A 20674-nucleotide genomic window follows, 5' to 3' on the forward strand; every position below is an offset into this window, starting at 1 on the left:
AACAATGATATATACTTCTCTCATCTTACTTTCCTCAAAAACCCTTAAAATACTTAGCACATCACACAATATGTGGTTAAAATTTTTTTTTCATTTGTTTCCATGTTTAGGCATATAGGGCAAAGAGCAGCTTTGTTCATTGATGAAGTCATGAGCAGGGTCTTTGAAGAATTTTAAAAGCATACAGTTCAGTTCATGGATATATCATTATGACCCTCTTATTTTGTAAAATGATACTGTTTGAAATATATATTTAATTAGATGTAAGCCAGGGCCAGCACTGTGGCATAATATGCTAAGCCTCTGCCTGTGACACCGGCATCCCATATGGGCACTGGTTCATGTCCCTGCTGCTCCTCTCCTGATGCAGCTGTCTGCTATATCCTGGGAAAGCAAAGAAAGATGGCCCAAGTGCTTGGATTCCTAGACCCACCTAGGAGACCTGGAAGAAGCTCTTGGCTCCTGGATTCAGATCAGCCCGGCTCTGGTCATTACAGCCATTTGGGGAGTGAACCAGCGGATGGAAGACATTTCTCTCTATCTCTCCCTCTCTCTGTTGTAACTCTAACCTCTCAAATAAATAAATAAAATCTTTAAAAACAAAACCAAAGATTAGGCAGGCATTGTGGCACAGTGGACTGAACCAACACTGGAATACCTGCATTCTGTGTTGGAGCACCTAGGATAGAGTCCCACTCTACTTCTGATCCAACTTCCTGCTAATGCACACCTTGAGAGCAACAGATGATGGTCCAAGTGTTTGAGTCCCTGCCACCCAGGTGGGAAAACTGGATTGAGTTCTAGGCTTCTGACTTTGGCCTGGCCCAGTCCTGGCTGTTGCAGGCATTTGGAGAGCGAACCAGATTATGGTGTGAAAGAAGGGTTGGAAGCTCATTATCTTCTTCTCCTCCTCCTCTTCACTGTCCCTTTGCCTTTCAAATAAGTAAAAATTTTTAGAAAAAGAAATAAGTCAAAAAATATTTCCTTTGTCATTGTCATCATAAGCCCATTATCCACCTGATGGTGAACATATATTAAATGGCTTTTTCTTGAATATATTGCTATATATATTTATACTCTGTTCTCTTCAACTCCATTTGCCTTTACCATTGTTATTTTCTCAAATTTTCTCATTGCTGATTCCTACTCAGGCACCCTGTTTTTATCTGTTGTAAAGTTGTCAGTCCAAGTGACATTATAAAAAACAAAGAGAAAGAAACTCTATTCTCACCAACCCCATGTGATTCTATTTCTCTGCCTCAATAGTTTCTGCTCTTTGTGATCTGAAGAGACCTTCTCTAAAGCAAAAGACAGTTTGGGGAATACAGAAGCCAAAATATATAACCTGGATGAGGATAAGGATACCTATTTATAAAAGTTTCTAAAAAAAAAAGTATGTGGCAGCAAAACTGGATTTGTCTCACAGAGCAGAGGTAGCACGTCCCCAGATAATTTCCAATGAATCTAAGCCTGGCAGTATCATACTTAACAGAGAGAAATCCACATGGCAGCCCTTCATTAATTTAATTAAACCTTCAGAACAAAAAGGCAGAGGGAGCTTAAAACAAACATCTTATGTTGCTGATTTTTACTGTCACATGTTTTGTTTTGTTACTGGTGTTACTACTATTTGTGACTGATTTGTCTGCTAATCCATATTTCAAAATCTACTGCCTGGGCACAGCAAATCACCTACCACCATAATCCATAATCTCCTAGTTAATTAAGAGAGATAAACCTTCATAAAACATTGCTAGCACGATTACACTTCAGATATTATCCTGTAGACATTTCATTCTTAATAGTGTTTGGATTAAACCATCAATGGATGTGTTTTAACATGGTAAGACTTCTAGGTTGGATGAAGAAGCACCTTGGATGTGGTAGATTAGTAGATTAAAAATAAGACAACTGGCAAGGTTACTGTTGTAGTTTTAATTTTTTAAGGCTTTCCAACACTATGGATTTGGAAACACATACACATATTAGTACTGTTTCAATTAACTATTCAGTATCATAGACTCGTATTTTTCTGTTCTTGCATATGTTACATGTTCTCAGACACAATGAGATTCAAATAACCTGATTATGATGGCTGCATCTTTATTTTTTTAAAGAAATGCCTATTAGTGGAAGGCACTGGAAGACATTGATTCCATTATGATGGAGGAAGAAACCTGACACAATGTGATATTCACTGTTAGATTTTTAAAAGACAAAGCATACCTAGCACTTGACTGCATTTGTTCCCAAACCAGTTATAAAAACCTTAATCTGGATTTTTTTAAAGACTTATTTTATTTATTTTGAAAGACAAAGAGAGGTAGAGAGAGAGAGAGGTCTTCCATCCACTGGTTCACTCCTCAGATGGCAGCAACAGCTGGAGCTGTGCTGACCCAAAGGCAGGAGCCAGGAGCTTCTTCTGGGTCTCCCACATGGGTCCAGGGGCCCAAAAGCTTGGGCCATCTTCTACTGCTATCCCAGGCCATAGCAGAGAGCTGGAAAGGAAGTAGAGCAGCCTGGACTAGAACCAGCACCCATATGGGATGCCAGTGCTTCAGGCCAGGGCGTTAACCCACTGCGCCAGAGCCAGACCCTGGATTTTTTTTTTTTTAAAGATTTATTTATTTTATAGATACATGTCTCTTCCATCTACTGATTCACTCCCCAAATGTCCACAACAGCTAGGGCTCTACCAGGCTGGAACCAGGAGTCACGAACTCCATCATGGTCTCTGATGTGGGTAGGACTTACGCACTTAGACCATTATCTGTTACTTCCTGAGGTGTGCATTAGCAGGAAGCTGAATCAGAAGTGGAGGAGGCGGGAGTTGAACTAGCATTCCAAATGGAATGCAGCACAGCAAGTGGCAGCTAAACCCCACAATACTCCTTCTAGGGTATGTTTAGTTTATTTTTTCATTTTTAAATGATTTATTTATGTATTTGATAGGCAGAGTTAGAGGCGGGGGGGGGAGGAGAAAGGGGGGGGGAGAGAGAGAGAGAGAGAAAGAGGGGGAGAGAGAGAGAGAGAGAGATCGGATTCACTGGTTCACTCCCCAAATGGCTGCAATGGCCAGGCTGAAGCCAGGAGCTTCTTCCAGGTCTCCCACATGGGTGCAGGAGCCCGAGTTGCTGTTGCCGCTTTCCCAGGGAGCTGGACTGGAAGTAGAGTAGCTGAGACAAGAACCCAGCCCATGTGGCATGCTGGTGTCATACTATTTTAAACACTTCCATGTCTATTATTCACTAAACTCAGTGAAGTTGAACAAGCTACACAATAACATTGAATTTTCATTTCCTTTTCTGTCAAAAACCATAATTATGCTTGCCTTAATTCACAGGATCATTCTGAGGCTTACATAAAGTATCAGACATGTAAATTCTTCATAAGCTGTAAAGCCCTATATAATATTAAATATTATTATTGTGATAATTGACACCTCAAAGTAGTTTTTCATTCAGCATTAACACAATGAGGTGAGAAGCCAAATATTTGGAGCAATAAGTTTCTGGAGTATTCCATGTAACTTGTTGTAGCTTATAGACCATGAGAATTGGTAATTTTATGTTTTTATTTAGATTGATTAAATGAATCCATTTTATTGCTGAAGAAAAATATATTTCTATTCAATTAAGCAGCATTTTTCTTACAGCTCCATATCAAATATCATGAAATTTATATGAAGCTGAGACATGGCACACATTTTTTTAATACATTTCTTAAAACTGAGAAAATAATAATTTAAATCACTACCATTTTTGTTGTTAACATTTTTATTGTCTGAAGGCCATGAAGTATCTTTGACCACTAGTCACAAAATCTGTTAAAGAATCCCTTTATGGCTTAAAGGTTTGTGGGAGTAAATTGTAATGACTAGATTTGCAAAGACTAGTATAGGAATAGAAAAATAAATGTTTTGTTTTTTAATCCTAAAAAGTCAACACAGAGTTAATGTACAAAATAATTTTGCTCTTTATCATTGTAAAGCTAACATGAAATTCCAGAATTAGAACTACACACAATGTAAAGTTCTCATTTGCCAGTGCAAATCCCTGTATTAGTGAACCAGTAAATAAAATAATATAGAATATATTGGAAACAGAGGGAAAAAAAACATTGACAACTTCTTTCTGATTCAAGTCCTTTATCTTCCCCTCCACAGGCCAAATTCTTAATCATAAAAGAGCGCATTTAACAAGACTATCTGATTTAACTAATGGCAAAACAAATGGAAACCTCATACAATGTCGCTTGGTTGAAATCTCAGGGACATTCAACATCAATGATGACCTCTCCTTTTGGAAATACTTTCTTCTCTTGACTTCAGTAACACTTAGTTCTCAACTTTTCTGGTTTTTCTTTTTACAGGCATCATTTCCTCTACCTAGAGATCAAATGTTTATTTTATTGAAGGTTCTGTCTCCTTCTTGAGTTTTATAGTTTTCCCATGGGGAATCTCATTCAACATTTGCATGCTGATGACTCCTAATCCAGCAAAATCTTCTCAAACAAGTCTAACTACCTTCAGGATATATGTTTTTACTGTCCTATTTCAACCTTAATATGCCAAAAAGTGAGTTTTAAATCTTTATCAGCTTCCAAATCTGTTCTAATCTCATTTCAACAAACAATATCATTCTTCATTTTAATTTCCAAATGCAAACAAATTAAGACTTCCCTTCATCTCTCCCTAGCGCATTTCCAACCAAGTGTCAATTCCTTTTGACTTTTTTCCTGAATATACTGTAAGTTTCTGCTTCTTTCTATCTCTAATTTCAGACTTCTATGAGTATCAGTAAGTCCTGGAAAACAACGCAGAGGATTTGAGTAAACTTACCATTTGATATATCCTATCACTGTCATATTTCTCCAATATAAAAAGGTCACTAAAATAAATCCATATTAGTTTCACATTTTTATGAGATGTTGAACTCCTGGACGAAAAGGAAGGCTAAAGTAAAGCAGCCACCAAAATTCAAAAATCCACTGAGCTTGAGGTGCAGCTGTGAGGCCCAGTTACCATACTTTCCCGTCACTGCTCTGCTCGAACTTTGCCCCTCATTATCTTTAACATGAGTCACCTTAATAGTTCCCAACAAATATTTCTTCCCCTAGATTCACACCTCCAATCCATCCTTACCACAACCGCAAGTATCCCTAAGTAGTTAAGGATGAAAGAATGAGTGAAAAGTTGTAAATATTTTAGAGGATTTAAATGTCAGAATCTCTTCCCCAAATGGCTGTTTTTTAAAACATTCTAGAGGCATAAGTCTGACTAAATGCCCTATTTTCATCCCATTATAGAAAATAAGACATTTATCCTTACTTATAATACAGTGACAGATACTGTCTGTTCTCTTTTCTCAAATACTTTATTTCAAAAGACCAATTATTTGTTTTTCAGTTACATATATCAGTTTTAAAGCTGAGAAGAAATCTACAATGACATTATTCTTTAATAGCTGTACAGGTATACAATTTATAGATATAAAATTATTACTAAAGATGTCCCCATAGTTCCTTTAAGAAGAGGGTTATGATGACATTATCTAATTTCCTCCATAAGTCCTCATGACATTCCATTTCTTTTCACTCCAGCAAGGGCATATTTTTGATAGAACTTGTTCAATTTACTTTGGGTGCAGTCAACTTTACAACCTTTTTGGTTTACCACTTCATGTTCTCCTTGGTTGGCATAGCCTACACTGACATAAAGGCAAGATAGTAATGCCCTGGAGAAATACAGTACACAATCTTCTAGTCCAATTCCATTTTTATGGGCTTCAAAACTATCTAAATAGTTGACTTCCTGAGGTATATTAATCACAATTTATTTTTTTTCTTAGCATTCCTACTGACCAAATTCTAAGACTATAATGAGAAGATTCAGAAATGAAGCCAGCTGATGTTCTTATTCTGGAACTGAAAAGCTAGCTTATTACATATGAGTGCCACCAAGGGTTCCAGGGGATTTGCCACTGCACTCTTATGGAATAAATTTGCTCTCATAAATTTGTTATGATGAACTAGGTGTGTCAATCAAGTTTTTAAATATCAGTATGCATATGGGTATGAAGATAAAAATAAAAATAGCAATCATGGTTATAACCGTCACAGAAAGCAAACAATATGTGAATTTTCATATAACATATACAGACACAACTGTGTTGTAAAAGAGAACCTAGTTGCCATTCGTTGAGTTTTAATATATGCTAGAAATTGGCATAGTTATATAGTAGTTATAACCATATAATCTTCTCACAAACACACACAAACAATGGTTTTCTAGATAAGGAAATGGATACTTGGAGAAATTAAATCATTTGCCCAAATTTTGACCAGGTCAAGGTTTAAAGCTAATTGCTTCTTCCTATATTTCTGTAAAATAAAAGAATGGGCCTTGTACCAATGCTTTCACACCAGGCTCCATGGAGCAAATGTGGACACATATATTGATTTCACCTTATAAGCCCTATTATGATGCCTGCAGCTTCGTTTTTGTTGTTTAAGATTGTTTTAGCTATTTGGGGTTTCTTGTGTTTGTATATGAATTTTAGTATCATTTTTTTTCTAGATCTGAGAAGAATGTCATTGGTACTTTGGGACTGCATTACATCTGTAAATTGCTTTCAGTATTAAGGACATTTTGATGATATTAATTCTTCCAACCAATGAACATGGAAGATTTTTCCACTTTTTGGGTCTTCTTCCATTTCTTTCTTTAATATTTTGTAATTTTTATCATAGAGATCTTTTACCTCCTTGGTTAAATTTATTTCAAGGCATTTAAAATTTTCGTAGCTATTGTAAATATGTCTGATCTTCTAAGTTCTTTTTTAGCCATGGCATTTTCTGTGCATACAAAGGTCTTGATTTTTGTGTGTTAATTTTTCATCGTGCAATTTTACCAAACTCTGAGTTCTAACAGTCTCTTAGTGGAGTCTTTTGGCTCTGCTATGCATATATATAAATATGTAAATATTAATGTATTTAATTTCTGTATTTAATATTTATATATGTAATATATTTACATATTATATATGATATGTATATAAATATTTATGTATATAAATATATACATATATACATGTTATCTGCAAACACGGATGATTTGATTTCCTCTTTTCCAATTTGTATTCCTTTTATTTCTTTTTATTGACTAATGGCTCTGGTTAAAATTTTCAAGACTATATTGAATAGGAATGGTGAAAGTGGATATCTTTCTCTGGTTTTGTGTCTTTGTAGAAATGCTTCCAACTTTTCCCCCACTCAGTATGATGCTAGTCATGGGTTTGTTGTATATTGCTTTGATTACGTTGAGGAATGTTCCTCTATACCCAATTTGCTTAAGGTTTTTATCATGAAAGGATGTTGTATTTTATCAAATGTTTTCTCTGCATCTATAGTCGTGTGGTTGTTGTTTTCAGTTTGTTAATGTGACATATCACAGTTACTGATTTGTGAATGTTGAACTACCCCAGTATATCTGGGATAAATCCCACTGGTCAAAGTAAATGATCTTTATGAATTGCTGTTGGATTTGAATAGCTAGTATTTTGTTAAGGATTTTCACATCTGTGTTCATCAGGGATAATGGTCTATAGTTTTCTTTGTTTGATCTTTTTCTGATTTGTAATTAAGGTGATGCTAGTCTCATAGAAGGAATTTGAACGGATTTTCTCCCTTTTAACTGTTTTTAATAGTTTGAAAAGAATTGGAGTTGGTTCACCTTTGAAAGTATGGTAGAATTCAGTAGTCAAGCCATCCAGTCCTGGATTTTTCTTTGTAGGGGAGGGTCTTTATTGTTTCAATCTTCATATTGGTTTTTGGTCTGTTTGGTCTTTCAATGTATTTGGGCCTCAATTTTGGTAGTTTGTCTGTGTCCAGGAATCTATCCATTTCTTACAGATTTTCCAATTTGATGGCATATATTTATAGTAATTCCTGATGATTTTTTTATTCCTGTGGTATCCATTGTTACATTTCATTTTCCATCTATGATTTTATTGATTTGGGTCTTCTCCCTCTTTTTTTTTTTCTGGTTAGTTGGGCCAATGGTATACCAATTTTGTTTTTCAGAAAACTAGCTCTTCATTTCACTGATCTTTTGTATTTCTTTGTTTCTATTTATTTCTTCTCTAATTTTAATTATTTCTTTCTTCCTACTAGTTTTGGGTTTGTTTGTTGTTATCTTTCTATCTTTAATATGCATCAATAGTTCATTTATTTTATGCTTTTCCAATTTCTTGATGTAAGCACTAATATCACTATAAACTTCCTTCTTAACACTGCTTTTGTTGCATCCTATAAGTTTTATTGCAAGATGATAACAGGAAGCAGGTATAGTTTGATCAACTACATTATAGAAACATGAAATAAAATACAAATACTACTGGTTAATATTCTGCTAGGCAATCTTCAAGAACTACTATAAAGATGCAAAAACTGTAAAGACAAAAATTTGATTGGTGAAGTGAGCATGTAGGTTATAGATAATATCTCAGAATCAGGAGAGGGTTGGATCCACAGAGTAAATCTTTTGTTTACTACCCTTGGGGTAACATGAGATGGAAAGAGGAGAGTCTAATTAGTGTGCAGAGTATGAAGAAGGAAACAAAACTCTTTCCTGTGATGTGACTTCAGTGTCCCAGGCATTGTAAAGAGGAAAAAAGAAATACACACAAAGAGAAAGAGAGAAAACCACATAAACCATTCAGCAAATATCTATTGAGCATGTAAATAGTCACTAAGGGAAATGTACAATCCATGTGAGTTAAAGATGCTGTTCTACTGAACACATTGCCTAAGACAAATGGACTTTGAAGGAAAGCTGATGACAGATTGATTTACACACAAGCACATAATAAGTTCCTTACATATGTAGAACACAAATAGCATGCTACTTAAAAATGTATTTATTTACTTATTTATTTATTTATTTAAAGGTAGCATGACAGAGAGGGAATGACAGAGAGAAAGAGATCTTCCTTCCATTGGTTCATGCTTCACTTCTCAAGTGCTCACAATAGCAGGATGAGCCAGATATTAGCAAGGATCCCAGAACTCCATCCAGATCTCCCATATAAATGCAGAAATAAAAGCACATTTGTTGTCTCTCAAGCACATATGCAGAAAGCTGGATTGGAAGCAGGCTCAGGTCTTGTTCCCTGGGCACTGAAATGTGGGATGTCTAATCTACTATGCAACACTGATTGCCATAGAATGCAATTTTTAAGATGTCAGAGTAATGGCTAATTTCTGAGGATATTTTCAAAAATTGAAACACACTGATTCTATAACACATGGAGCACAAAATAAATAAAATTTAAACAAAAGTAGGATGAAAATCAGCAAACTGGCTTTTAATTTAGTTGAGTAATTTCTTCCTCAGCAAGATTCTTCTTTATTAGCACATTAACTGTTTTGAGTTTCGATTCTAAAAGGAAGGTATTTATATCCAGTTTCTTTTTTTTTTAAACTTTTATTTAATGAATATAAATTTCCAAAGTACGACTTATGGATTACAATGGCTTCCCCCCCATACCGTCCCTCCCACCCACAACCCTCCCCTCTCCCACTCCCTCTCTCCCCTTCCATTCACATCAAGATTCATTTTCGATTATCTTAATATACAGAAGATCAGCTTAGTATACATTAAGTATGGATTTCAACAGTTTGCTCCCACACAGAAACATAAAGTGAAAAATAATAGATGATTTTTTTTAAATGATGATGAAATCAGATCAGACCTATTGTCATGTTTAATCCCAGTGAGAGTCAAGTTGGGAATTGATAATTTCTTTTTTTTTTTTTTTTTTTTTTTTTACAGAGGATCAGTTTAGTATGCATTAAGTAAGGATTTCAACAGTTTGCACCCCCATAGAAACACAAAGTGAAATATATTGTTTGAGTACTCGTTATAGCATTAAATCTCAATGCACAGCACATTAAGGACAGAGATCCCACATGAGGAGTAAGTGCACAGTGACTCCTGTTGTTGACTTTACCAATTGACACTCCTGTCTATGGCATCAGCAATCTCCCCATGCTCCAGTCATGAGTTTCCAAGGCTATGGAAGCCCTCTGAGTTCTCCGACTCTTATCTTGTTTAGACAAGGTCCTAGTCAAAGTGGAAGTTCTCTTCTCCCTTCAGAGAAAGGTACCTCCTTCTTTGATGACCTGTTCTTTCCACTGGGATCTCACTCGCAGAGATCTTTTGCCTGAGTGTCTTGGCTTTCCATGCCTGAATCCAGTTTCTTTTTTTAAAACCTTTTATTTAGTAAATATAATTTTCCAAAGTACAGTTTATGGATTACAATGGATTCCCCCCCCCATAACTTCCCTCCCACCCACACCCCTCACATCTCCCACTCCCTCTCCTATTCCATTCACATCACGATTCATTTTCAATTATTTTTTATACAGAAGATCGAGTTAGTATATATTAAGTAAAGATTTCATCAGTTTGCACCCACACAGAAACACAAAGTGAAAAATACTGTTTGAGTACTAGTTATAGCATTAATTCACATTGGACAACACATTAAGGACAGAGTTCCCACATGAGGAGTAAATATACAGTGACTCCTGTTGTTGACTTAACAATTTGACACTCTTGTTTATGGCATCAGAAATCTCCCTAGGATCCAGTCATGAGTTTCCAAGGCTATGGAATCCTCTTGAGTTCTCTGACTTCGATCTTAGTTAGACAAGGACATAGTCAAAGTGGAAGTTCTCTCCTCCCTTCAGAGAAAGGTACCTCCTTCTTTGATGGCCTGTTCTTTCTACTGGGATCTCACTCGCAGAGACCTTTCATTTAGGTCATTTTTTTTTTTTTTTTGGCCAGAGTGTCTTGGCTTTCCATGCCTAAAATACTCTCATGGGCTCTTCAGCCAGATCTGAGTGCCTTAAGGGCTGATTCTGAGGTCAGAGTGCTGTTTAGGACATCTGCCATTCTACGAGTCTGCTGTGTATCCCACTTCCCATGTTGGATTGTTCTCTCCCTTTTTTATTCTATCAGTTAATATTCGCAGACACTAGTCTTGTTTGTTTCAATAGTGAGTTTTTGTTTTCAAAGTCATGGTGAACACTGTACTTAAAAGGAATTATAGTTCACATAAAGGATATGGATATGTGTAACAATCTATAGAGCTACAAATGCAACAAAAAACAAAATCAGAAGAATTAAGCTGGATTCACATTTGAACACAATGCAAAGAAAAAGGGATTGGCAATGTTCCATGTGGAAAACATCCACAATGAAGGAAGCCAGAAAATATAAATTTGGGGGGAGATTCTGGCACAAGCCAGGACCATCTCCTTCCCACAGTTTAACAGATAAATTTTGTTTTTCTTTCACACTTTCAAAATACTTTCCAATTTTTAATTATATGTTTATTGTCAATATATGAGATTGATATATAAACATGCAACCAAATAGATAAGATTAAATAAAGAAGGTTAGGATAGAAACACAGCAAGACTGAAAGAGACAGAGAAGTGAAAGACAAAGTGCCTTAAATGTGGTGCTAGCATTGTGGTAAAGAAGGTTAAGGTGTGATGCCTGCATAAGTTCAAGTCGAAGTTGGCCTTCCTCCAATCCACTTTCCTGTTAAGGTTCCTGGGAGGGCAACAGATAATGGTGCAAGTCCTTGGGCCCCCACTATCCATTTGAGGGGACCAGAATTGAGTTCTTATCTCCTGGCTTTGGCCAGGCCCAGACCTGTGTGCTGCAGGCATTTGGAGAGTAAATCAGTGGATCAAAGATTTCTCTCTCACCCTTTCTCTCTGTCACTCTGCCTTTCAAATAAATAAATCCTTAAAATATGTTTTTTAAAAGGATACATTAAGTGAGAGAATTACCCTTGGCTGTGTTTTTCTTTCTTTTTATTCTGTTGATTAAAATGACATCTTTTTTCCTATCTTAGGAAACATAGACCATAACTGGGGTCACAACTATATTTTTTCTGCAGGTTAAATCACATATCCACTTTAAAAAAAAAAAAAAAAACACTTTATTTTGGGCTGACCTCCAGTCTTGCAACATTTGTATTTGTAGGAAATCTTAATATCAAATGTGCAACGCTCTTCAGTTCGCTGTTGAAACAACTTATCCACAAGCGTTAATGGTTATTTTAAAAATCCAACTATGATTTTTAATGTCCATAAACATGCTAACCTAAAAATAGATGTTCCTGCAAAACAAATTTGGAAACATGCAAGATATTTACCTGGAACACCTTTAGGGAACTTGTCTTAGTTTTAAATTTGACAATGTTCTCAGAATCACACTGTGCATCTACACATCACTGACAAAGGAAGCATCAGAGAGCTCTCATTTCAGGATAATTCTGCCTATTGCTCTTCAGAAATATTTGGAGACAGAATAATGGTATCTAATAAATTCAGCCAACTTAGGTAGTTAGCATGGCTTCAAACAGACAGTAATTCACTTATATTTATTTTCTCAGAATGTTACACTAGTCTGAATTAAACATTGTGATACATACCTGTACTAGTATAAACTATTTTTTCAAAATTTCCTAGTCAAGATTTCTTTCTCAGAGAAGAAAATTAGACAGGTGCAGCACACCAAATGAGATGAACTTTGTCCTCAAAGAAAATTGGTTTTTCCTTTTCAATTTCATTTCAAAGAGATCTGACAAGTGTGGCTTTGAACAAACTTTAACAGCACAATATCCTTTGTGTAAGTTTCCCTTGTCAGCTTTTCCATTCCAGCAGGAACTTAGAACAAAGTGGATGCTGCCCTTTGAGTTGAGAACTTCATCACTTGAATGCACACTAGTATAGTGCAGTGAAATTGAGGGCATACTCTCTCCTCGAATCTCAACAGTGCAGTGTCTCAACAAATATAATTTCTCTATCTGGTGCAGAGAGACACTAGCTATACATTTAGTTTCATACACTTTTCTTCCTTCTTTATAGTGAAAGCTAAGCTATTTGGCAACATATCCACTTGAAACTTTTACAGATTGTGCTAGGAAGTCTTCCATTGTACACCGAGCACAAGCGCATTATTTTTTGATGCTCTTTGGTCCTCCATTATTTCATACCAAAATCACAGGTAACCTGATTGATGTAGGTGCAAAATATGACTTTCAGAATGTGTGTTGTTTTCTTTTTACTTGAAAGGAAAAATTGCGTATTTTCCTATTTGTTCTGTTTTTTTTTTTTTCATTTTTAACCTGTTTTGTAACTTTGTGGCCATTTAAAAGTAAAATGCAGAAACAGAGGAGAAAAAAAACACAAGTCATCGAGACAAAATAATTGTCAATTTTATCACACAAAAGTTTGTTATGGCTACTCATTTGTTAGAACTTCAGAATGTGGGTAAACTGTCTCACTATGTGCTGGTAACTAACTACCTTGACAAGATTATTTTTCTTTGCATACTAGCCTAACTTTCTTGAAGTATTTTTTATTACAATTGCTTCTTGCTATCTTTCACTTTCCCTTGGCTCCAACTGTTCCTTTCATCTTTTTTTTCCCTGACACATTAATATTTAAAGACTGTACTAGTGTCAAACATTCATGTAGAGACAACTTAAATGCAAAGTGGATAAGGTTACAGAATAAGTCCATGCCCAATTTAATTACAGCATTTTGATTAACACAGATTGTAAGTAGTTTGAACTAAGAATTTTAAGTTGTTCAGCTTGAATATTACAAAGGCTAACCAGAGATGAAGTGTAACTTTGACTCAGAAACTGCCAGAAAACACTCTGATTAACCAATTTAGATGTACTATCTAATTAAGAATCTAAATATCTTTGGATCACAGAAATTCATGTTTATTGATAAGATAAAATATTTATTACCCAGAGAGCTGAATTAGCAAAAAGAACAGCTCTAATCAGGTGCCAACTCTTAGAAAAAAAAAGAAGGCTGTTGGTTGAAACTGAAAATGTAGTACTTAGGAGCAGACCTAGCTTGTTTATACAAAGGCCATACTTCTTGCCAGTAAACTCAATATCCTTGGAATACTGGAGTTGATGAAGTCTGTGGCCAAGTTTCTAAATATATTTGATAGATAATAACTGCCCATAGCAATTGCTAATGGGAGTAATGAGTGGGCAAGGAAGCAAGAGCAAAGAGAGAAGATCGAGAGACCATTCTGAAGTATAGCTAGGGTTAGAAATCTAAGCCTTTATATTTATGCAGCTGTCAATAGTTGACCATAATTTTCTTTTTTTTTTTTTTTTGGATGAATTTTTTTTTCCTCAAAGAATTACAAATATAAGACACTTTAGGCTGGCGCTGCTGCTCACTTGGTTAATCCTTCGCCTGCGGTGCTGGTGTCCCAGTTGGGGCACCGGGTTCTGTCCCCATTTGCTCCTCTTCCAGTACAGCTCTCTGCTGTGGCCCGGGAGGGCAGTGGAGGATGGCCCAAGTGCTTAAGCCCTGCACCCACATGGGAGACCAGGAGAAGCACCTGGCTCCTGCCTTCGGATTGGCACAGCGTGCCGGCTGTAGCGGCCATTTGGGGGATGAACCAACGGAAGGAAGACCTTTCTCTCCGTCTCTCTCTCACTGTCTAACTCTGCATGTCAAAAAAAAAAAAAAAAAACTTTATAACTTCCTACAAAATGTATATTTCCTAGTACCTGGCAAAATGCCTATATAGAGTAAACAACCAATTTACAACTTCCCTGTCTTAAGAAACATGCAAATGGGGGCTACTCTGATTTCCCTCTATAAATTTTAATTTCATGTTAGCTTGTTTTTATGGTTATTCAAGATCTAAATTATACAAAGATTGAGGGCAATAGTAAAGAAGAGGATTTGTGTTCTTTGAAATTTCAGTTTCTAAAAGTTTCAAAACAATGTCAATACAGAACTTTGTACTCATGGATTTTAATAGGTAAAATGTAATTTTTGATGGAGATAAGTTGCATGAAAGAAGAACATTTGCTATTCACATAATTAAAATACACTCAACTCACATACACACATACACAAACTCCTTACATTCTAGCTTTGCAGGCTAATAATATATTATGGATGAAGTCTAAGACCTATGTTTCAGGTTAAAGACACACATTTGATTGTTTGGAATGTCAGGCAAGATTAATAGAAAAAAAATTAGAGAGGAGACGCTAGAACAATTGGTGTATCTCATGACTAAATAATTCTTAGCACATATTATCTGTAAAACACTTTTTCCAGCACAGAAAGTTTATATCTTGCATGTTACTTGCTACTGTTCTTTCCTATTTCAGCTTGCCTGAAGTGTCAACTCCTAAGCTAGTGACTATAATACTATAAAAATCAGAAGTTCAAAGTAGACAGCTTCTAAATATAAACACTAAAATATATAATAACATAATTGACAACTAAACATATTTTTAATGAGACATCTTTTACTTTTTTCTTCCTTTGTTTGAGTACAATACAATGGTTGATACTGGGGCTGAATTATCTATTTATATCCTAGAAACTAGAGTTCAGTGTATTATCCTATTAAAATAATATATTACAGCATTACTAGCATCATTATCACAAAAATGGATTCAGAATAATAAGCCAAATTTGACCACAGGACTTCACAGCTATAAATCTACTGGTATCATATCAGGAGCAATTTTGCTGACAAGAAATTAACATGATAGTTAAAAATGATTCGAATGCACAAGACACAGGACTAGCAAGCACTTCTGTCTGAATGCTAAAGAGAACACATTGAAGTAGATAATGTCCTTCAAGGGGAGAAAATATAGAATTTCTGTATGAAATGACAGAATCCTATTTCTATATTTGCAGGAACATCAAGTGGGCATTAAAGCAGGAATCTTAAAATGACCATATATAAAAATGACAAGCTTCACGATTAAATATAGAGGCCAGAGTGATCACAAATTCTAATCTACTGCCCCCAATTGAGATCTGATTCCAGGAAAAAATGTAACTCATACAAAATTCATCTTTTGTTTCCTCCACCCTTAGCATTTCTGTTCCCTTTCTCTTCTGGCTACTTTTTTTCCCCACCCGCCCACCACCCCTAGGCCTGGTCATCTAGGTTATTCACTTTCTTTATAAGAAAAAAATAATAGAATATTAAACTTGGAGATGCCCTTAGTCTTCATAATCTTGTTTTAATGAAGAAAGACAATCAAGTTCTTAAATAGAAATCCTCCTTTCTTGATGTATAAGACGTGCTATGTTCTCATCCTCTGACTATTTTTTAAATAGACTGAAGTCTATTACTCGTGGTGAAAATTCCAATAGCATCAGGTTCACAAATTCCATGTACGTGTTTGGGATTGGCAGCCCCTAAAATAAAAGCCTAAGAAACTTGCCTTTACATTTTGGAAAACCTCCACCAGTGATTTCTATACATGAAAAGAAGATTCGGGTGGAAGCACTTCTAGGAATCTCTCTTAACTGGCAATTTCAAGAAGATTTATGTTTAAATATGCTTACCAAAATATTTTATCACTAAAAATATAGAAACCAACTAAATGGCCATTTATGCTGAAAGGTTAGCAAAGGCAGCACAGACCTACAGGAAGTAGTATAGAATACAATGCTAACATTAATACAATATTGTACATGTTTAGTTGTATGGTTAACTGATCAAAATATTTACAGAGAGGAAAAAAAAAACAAATCTAGGTATAGAATCTGAATATGTCTTGTTAGAATAAAGTGTCCCACATATTAAAAATAATTTTTGAGCTATGAGATAATGAACATATATAACTTCCATATATATTTTTTATTTTTAGTATACACTATTTTTATTAAATGAACTTCAGCAGTCAATTCACACTGCATGTAGGCTTTTAGGGAACAAGAACAGTGAGGAAGCTGTTAGTATTATGTAAACATAATAATAGTTTGGATAGTTTGCATTTTCATCCTTTCACTAACTGTTCTGATATCAAAGAAACAATTTCAGAATTCCTATAGACTACACACCTATAAAAATCGCCAGCAGAGGAAATGGAAACTAAGGTTTAGATAATTTTCTTTTGTATTTATAAATTTACTTCCACTCAATTATGGACATGTGAGTCTATTTCCAATATTACCACTGAAGTAGATGCTTTCATAAAATTATACCTGGTTCTGAGGTTCTATTAAGTCTAAAGCAACCTGAGGGGAAAAGTGTCTGAACCATCACGGTTGAAGGGCACAAGGGAATATTTTGAAATGCTGTTTTCACTGCCCCTCCCTCCACTTTCTGAAGTGGAGTCCCTTATTTGGAAGATATTTATTGGCAACTCTTATATATATCTAGCACTATACTGGGTATAATAGGAATCAAATATATTCAATAGAAACTTAAGTTGGATTTCCTGGGAAGGAGGAAATATAATTTATTCAGAGATAGTATAACATGACTGCAATGAAATAAACTAGAATAGAAAAACAAAGAATCCTTTGGAAGACTAGAGATTGTCAGTCAGAGAACTGTGCTAGTGGAGGGGAGCTTGCAGAATGAGAAGGTCAGGTGTGGGGAGCAACCCGGACTAGACTGAGTTACTGGAATTAAGACTTATTCTATGCATCTGCTCTCCCACAATATGGCGCTGGGAGAGGAGAAAACAGCTTCTACGCAGCTGCCTCTTGCCAACTTGAGTGATGACCTCCAGGAGCTGATCCTGCTCCTGATTGGAGGAGAGCAGCATACTTGGCGTGTGGGCAGCCGAGTTGGGATTGGCAGAAGAGGACTATAAAGGAGGAGAGAGACAACATGCACCAGGAACATCTAAGGGGAACATCTGAGGGAACACCTGTGCAGCCCCCGAGAGAGCCGGCCGGCGGTGTGCCGCTCCCCTGTGGAAGTGGGTAAAGTGGCCAGGGGAACCGCCCTTCCACGGAGGTGGAAGGGACGGCAGCCAACCCAGGAAGAACCAGCAGCAAACCCGGGGAGGGCCGAGCAGACAAAAGAACAGCGCAGGGTCCTGTGTCGCTCCTCCACGAAGACAGGGAGTGACATAATGGTGCCGTGACTCGGATATGAAGCCTAGGCAGGGTTTAGTGTCGTTCCTCCATGAAGAGGGGGAGCGACATAATGGTGCCGTGACTCGGATAGGAAACTTAGGAGGGAAGAAACAGGAAGAAGTGGAAAATACCGGAGAGAGAGACTAGCAAAGAGCCTAGGGAAAAGCCGGACAGAAAAGGTGCTGGAAGAAGCTATCGAAAGCCTAGGCATAGACTCGGATACGGACTGTGGGAAAGAAGTTAGGATTTAAAGTGAAAGCAAGAAGAAACTTAGACTCAGATATGGACTGCAGGTTGAAAGTGAAAGTGAAACCTATAAGAAACTTAGACTTGGATACGGACTGTGGGGAGAGGCCAGGAGAAATGAGGGAGGAATATTGTTGGAAGAAAACTTAGGGAAACATACTGGGTAGAGAAAAATGTTAGGGAAGATGAAGCTGCAAGTGCAGGCTGAAGCGGAGACGTAAGCCAGCTTGGAATTCTTCAAGTCAGCCCGGGGAGCAAAAGGCGAAAATCTGGAACCAGAGGCAGAGATGTGGGCCGCCAGGTTGGAATCCGTCAGATTAGCCAGGGGAGTAAAGGACGGGAAGCCAAGCCGAAGGGCGTAGACGTGAGCTGGGTTGAATTCGCCAGGTTAGCCCGGGGAACTTGGACTGAATACCGGTAGCGGAAACGTGAGCTGTGCTGTGTGATTCGCGGAAGCTGCCGCGTGCAGAGAGAGCATGGGGCGTGAATAGATAGGGAACGCGGGGCTGGCGCGAGGCCGTGGTGCAGGCACGAAGGGCGTGGAGACCGCGGAGTGTGCGCGCGAAGCCGAGCCGCGCAGAGAATGGAAAGGGAAGATTTCCAGATACAGAAAATGCCAAGAGCAAAGTCAACAAATATGTCAATTAACAAAGTCATGCCACATCCAGGAATACTAGATTCTTTTATTTGGATTGAAATTTGGGCAGTTTAGGAAAAGTGTGCAAAAAGTTTTGCAGAGATCAAATCGCCAGGTATGATAAGTTTTGGGTCAAAGTATCTTTCATCTTATAGGGAATGGAAAGTCATTGAAGGTCTTTGAGTGAAAAAATAACATGATCTAAGTGATACTTTAAGAAAATTATTCTGATCTGAATGTGCCAAAAGGTTCTATGCTCACCTGGATCTATGGAGATTGCAGAGGAGAAACAGACCCGAATTCCCACCACTGTCAACAATGTCACCATTCACTTTGTCCTGAATAGATTCCTCCTGTCTTTCTTAGCTTTAGTCTACCACCAACAGAAGCATACCTTTGTGTGGATCACTCCCTTGGGCTGACAGCACCTATAAGCACAGTATACTGTAGCAGATGTATGCCAAGAAAAAGCTCCCTCCAGATTCTGAGTAAATGTTGCAACATATTGTGGGTGTGGGACATTGTGAGCATAAACCCAGCTGTGGTTTTACCCTTCACTCCCTATTTAGCCTGGCCGATTTATGAAGTACATGCACTTGAAAACCACAAACAGAATCATGTTTCACTTATTTGTGAATTGAGAATATCAGATCTTTCCAGGACTGTGGTTAGGACTCACTCATCCAGTGTATACAGAAGATAATTGTAATACACGTGCAGTGAGTGATGGTGATAGTGGCAATAATGAGAGTGAACAGTATTGTTGGTAGCAGTTTTAGTAGTAAGTAATATAAACTATTATTTTGCTTGGTGCATTAAGGGTTTAGATTAATACTTAAGAGAATAGAAATGAGAAAATAAATACAAAATTCAACAACAAAACTGAATGATACTTGAGGACTGGTTATATTTGTAAAGCAGAAAAATTATACTAAAGCTGATAATCACTTTGGTCAACAAAAGAATGTTTGTTTCAGACAGAAATGGTGAGGCCAGAAATAAATTATGGAACTATGACAATATTTTTCTTCTGTGTAGTATATGAAGGTACCATGAAGTATACATATAGAAGTAATCATTGGGTGATCAAAAATATGAGGTTACAACTCAATGTAAGGATTGAGATAAACCCAACAGATCTGAGATTCAGATGCGTAATAAGGCTATAAAATTGTTATGCACCTGAGGGAAGATATATAAAGAGAAAGAAGAAAACATGAATTGAACTAAGAGGATTCCCCTTATATAGTTGTCATAAATTACCTACAACTTAAATCCCGGGGATTATGTTCACAGCATAGTTGAAGCAATGCACCACTGTATAATCATACCTGATAACCTTCTTGAGGACTTCCCAGGTTTCAGAAATTATGGAGTCCTGTTTCTGCAGAGATGGAAGAATTTCACACTCAACTTCATTTCTCCCACCACACGCAAGTATAAAATTTGAGCAGAAGGCAAGCAACGGCTTTTTGAGAACTCTGAAAAGAAATTGGTAGCAGGAATATTACTAAGGAAAAAGACAAAAATTCAAAGTACCACCAAACAGGTGTTGAAATAACACTTCCTTCCTCCAGCATATCTTAGATTAAATGCAGTACAGTCCCAAACCTTGAAGTGGGCATCAACAGGAACAGAGAACTCCTGGCAATGCTTACTAGTTGTGGAACAAGCAATCAGAAAAAGAACACCTAATGCTTTAGAGAGTGCAGAATCCCCTTTTTTCTTCTCTTTTTACCCCCTATTTCCCATCCCCAAAGTAATCATGTGATGGCAACAGAACAGGCCCCAATACAAGGAGAGGCCACAGAAACCAAAAGG

At 36.8% G+C, this 20674-nt stretch overlaps 1 long non-coding RNA gene across 1 annotated transcript in view; it reads right to left on the reverse strand.

The window, feature by feature from the left end:
- The window catches only part of LOC149123019 (uncharacterized), a 240507-nt gene extending 220185 nt beyond the window's left edge, over positions 1-20322 (reverse strand). The window contains exon 1 of the long non-coding RNA XR_016217435.1: positions 20185-20322. This is a non-coding gene — a long non-coding RNA (uncharacterized LOC149123019). The remainder of the gene's footprint in view (positions 1-20184) is intronic.
- Between the last annotated feature and the right edge of the window lie 352 nt (positions 20323-20674).

This window comes from Oryctolagus cuniculus, chromosome 12, assembly GCF_051225735.1.
Source record: "Oryctolagus cuniculus isolate XC-2025 breed Fujian yellow rabbit chromosome 12, ASM5122573v1, whole genome shotgun sequence".
Lineage (NCBI taxonomy): Eukaryota > Metazoa > Chordata > Mammalia > Lagomorpha > Leporidae > Oryctolagus > Oryctolagus cuniculus.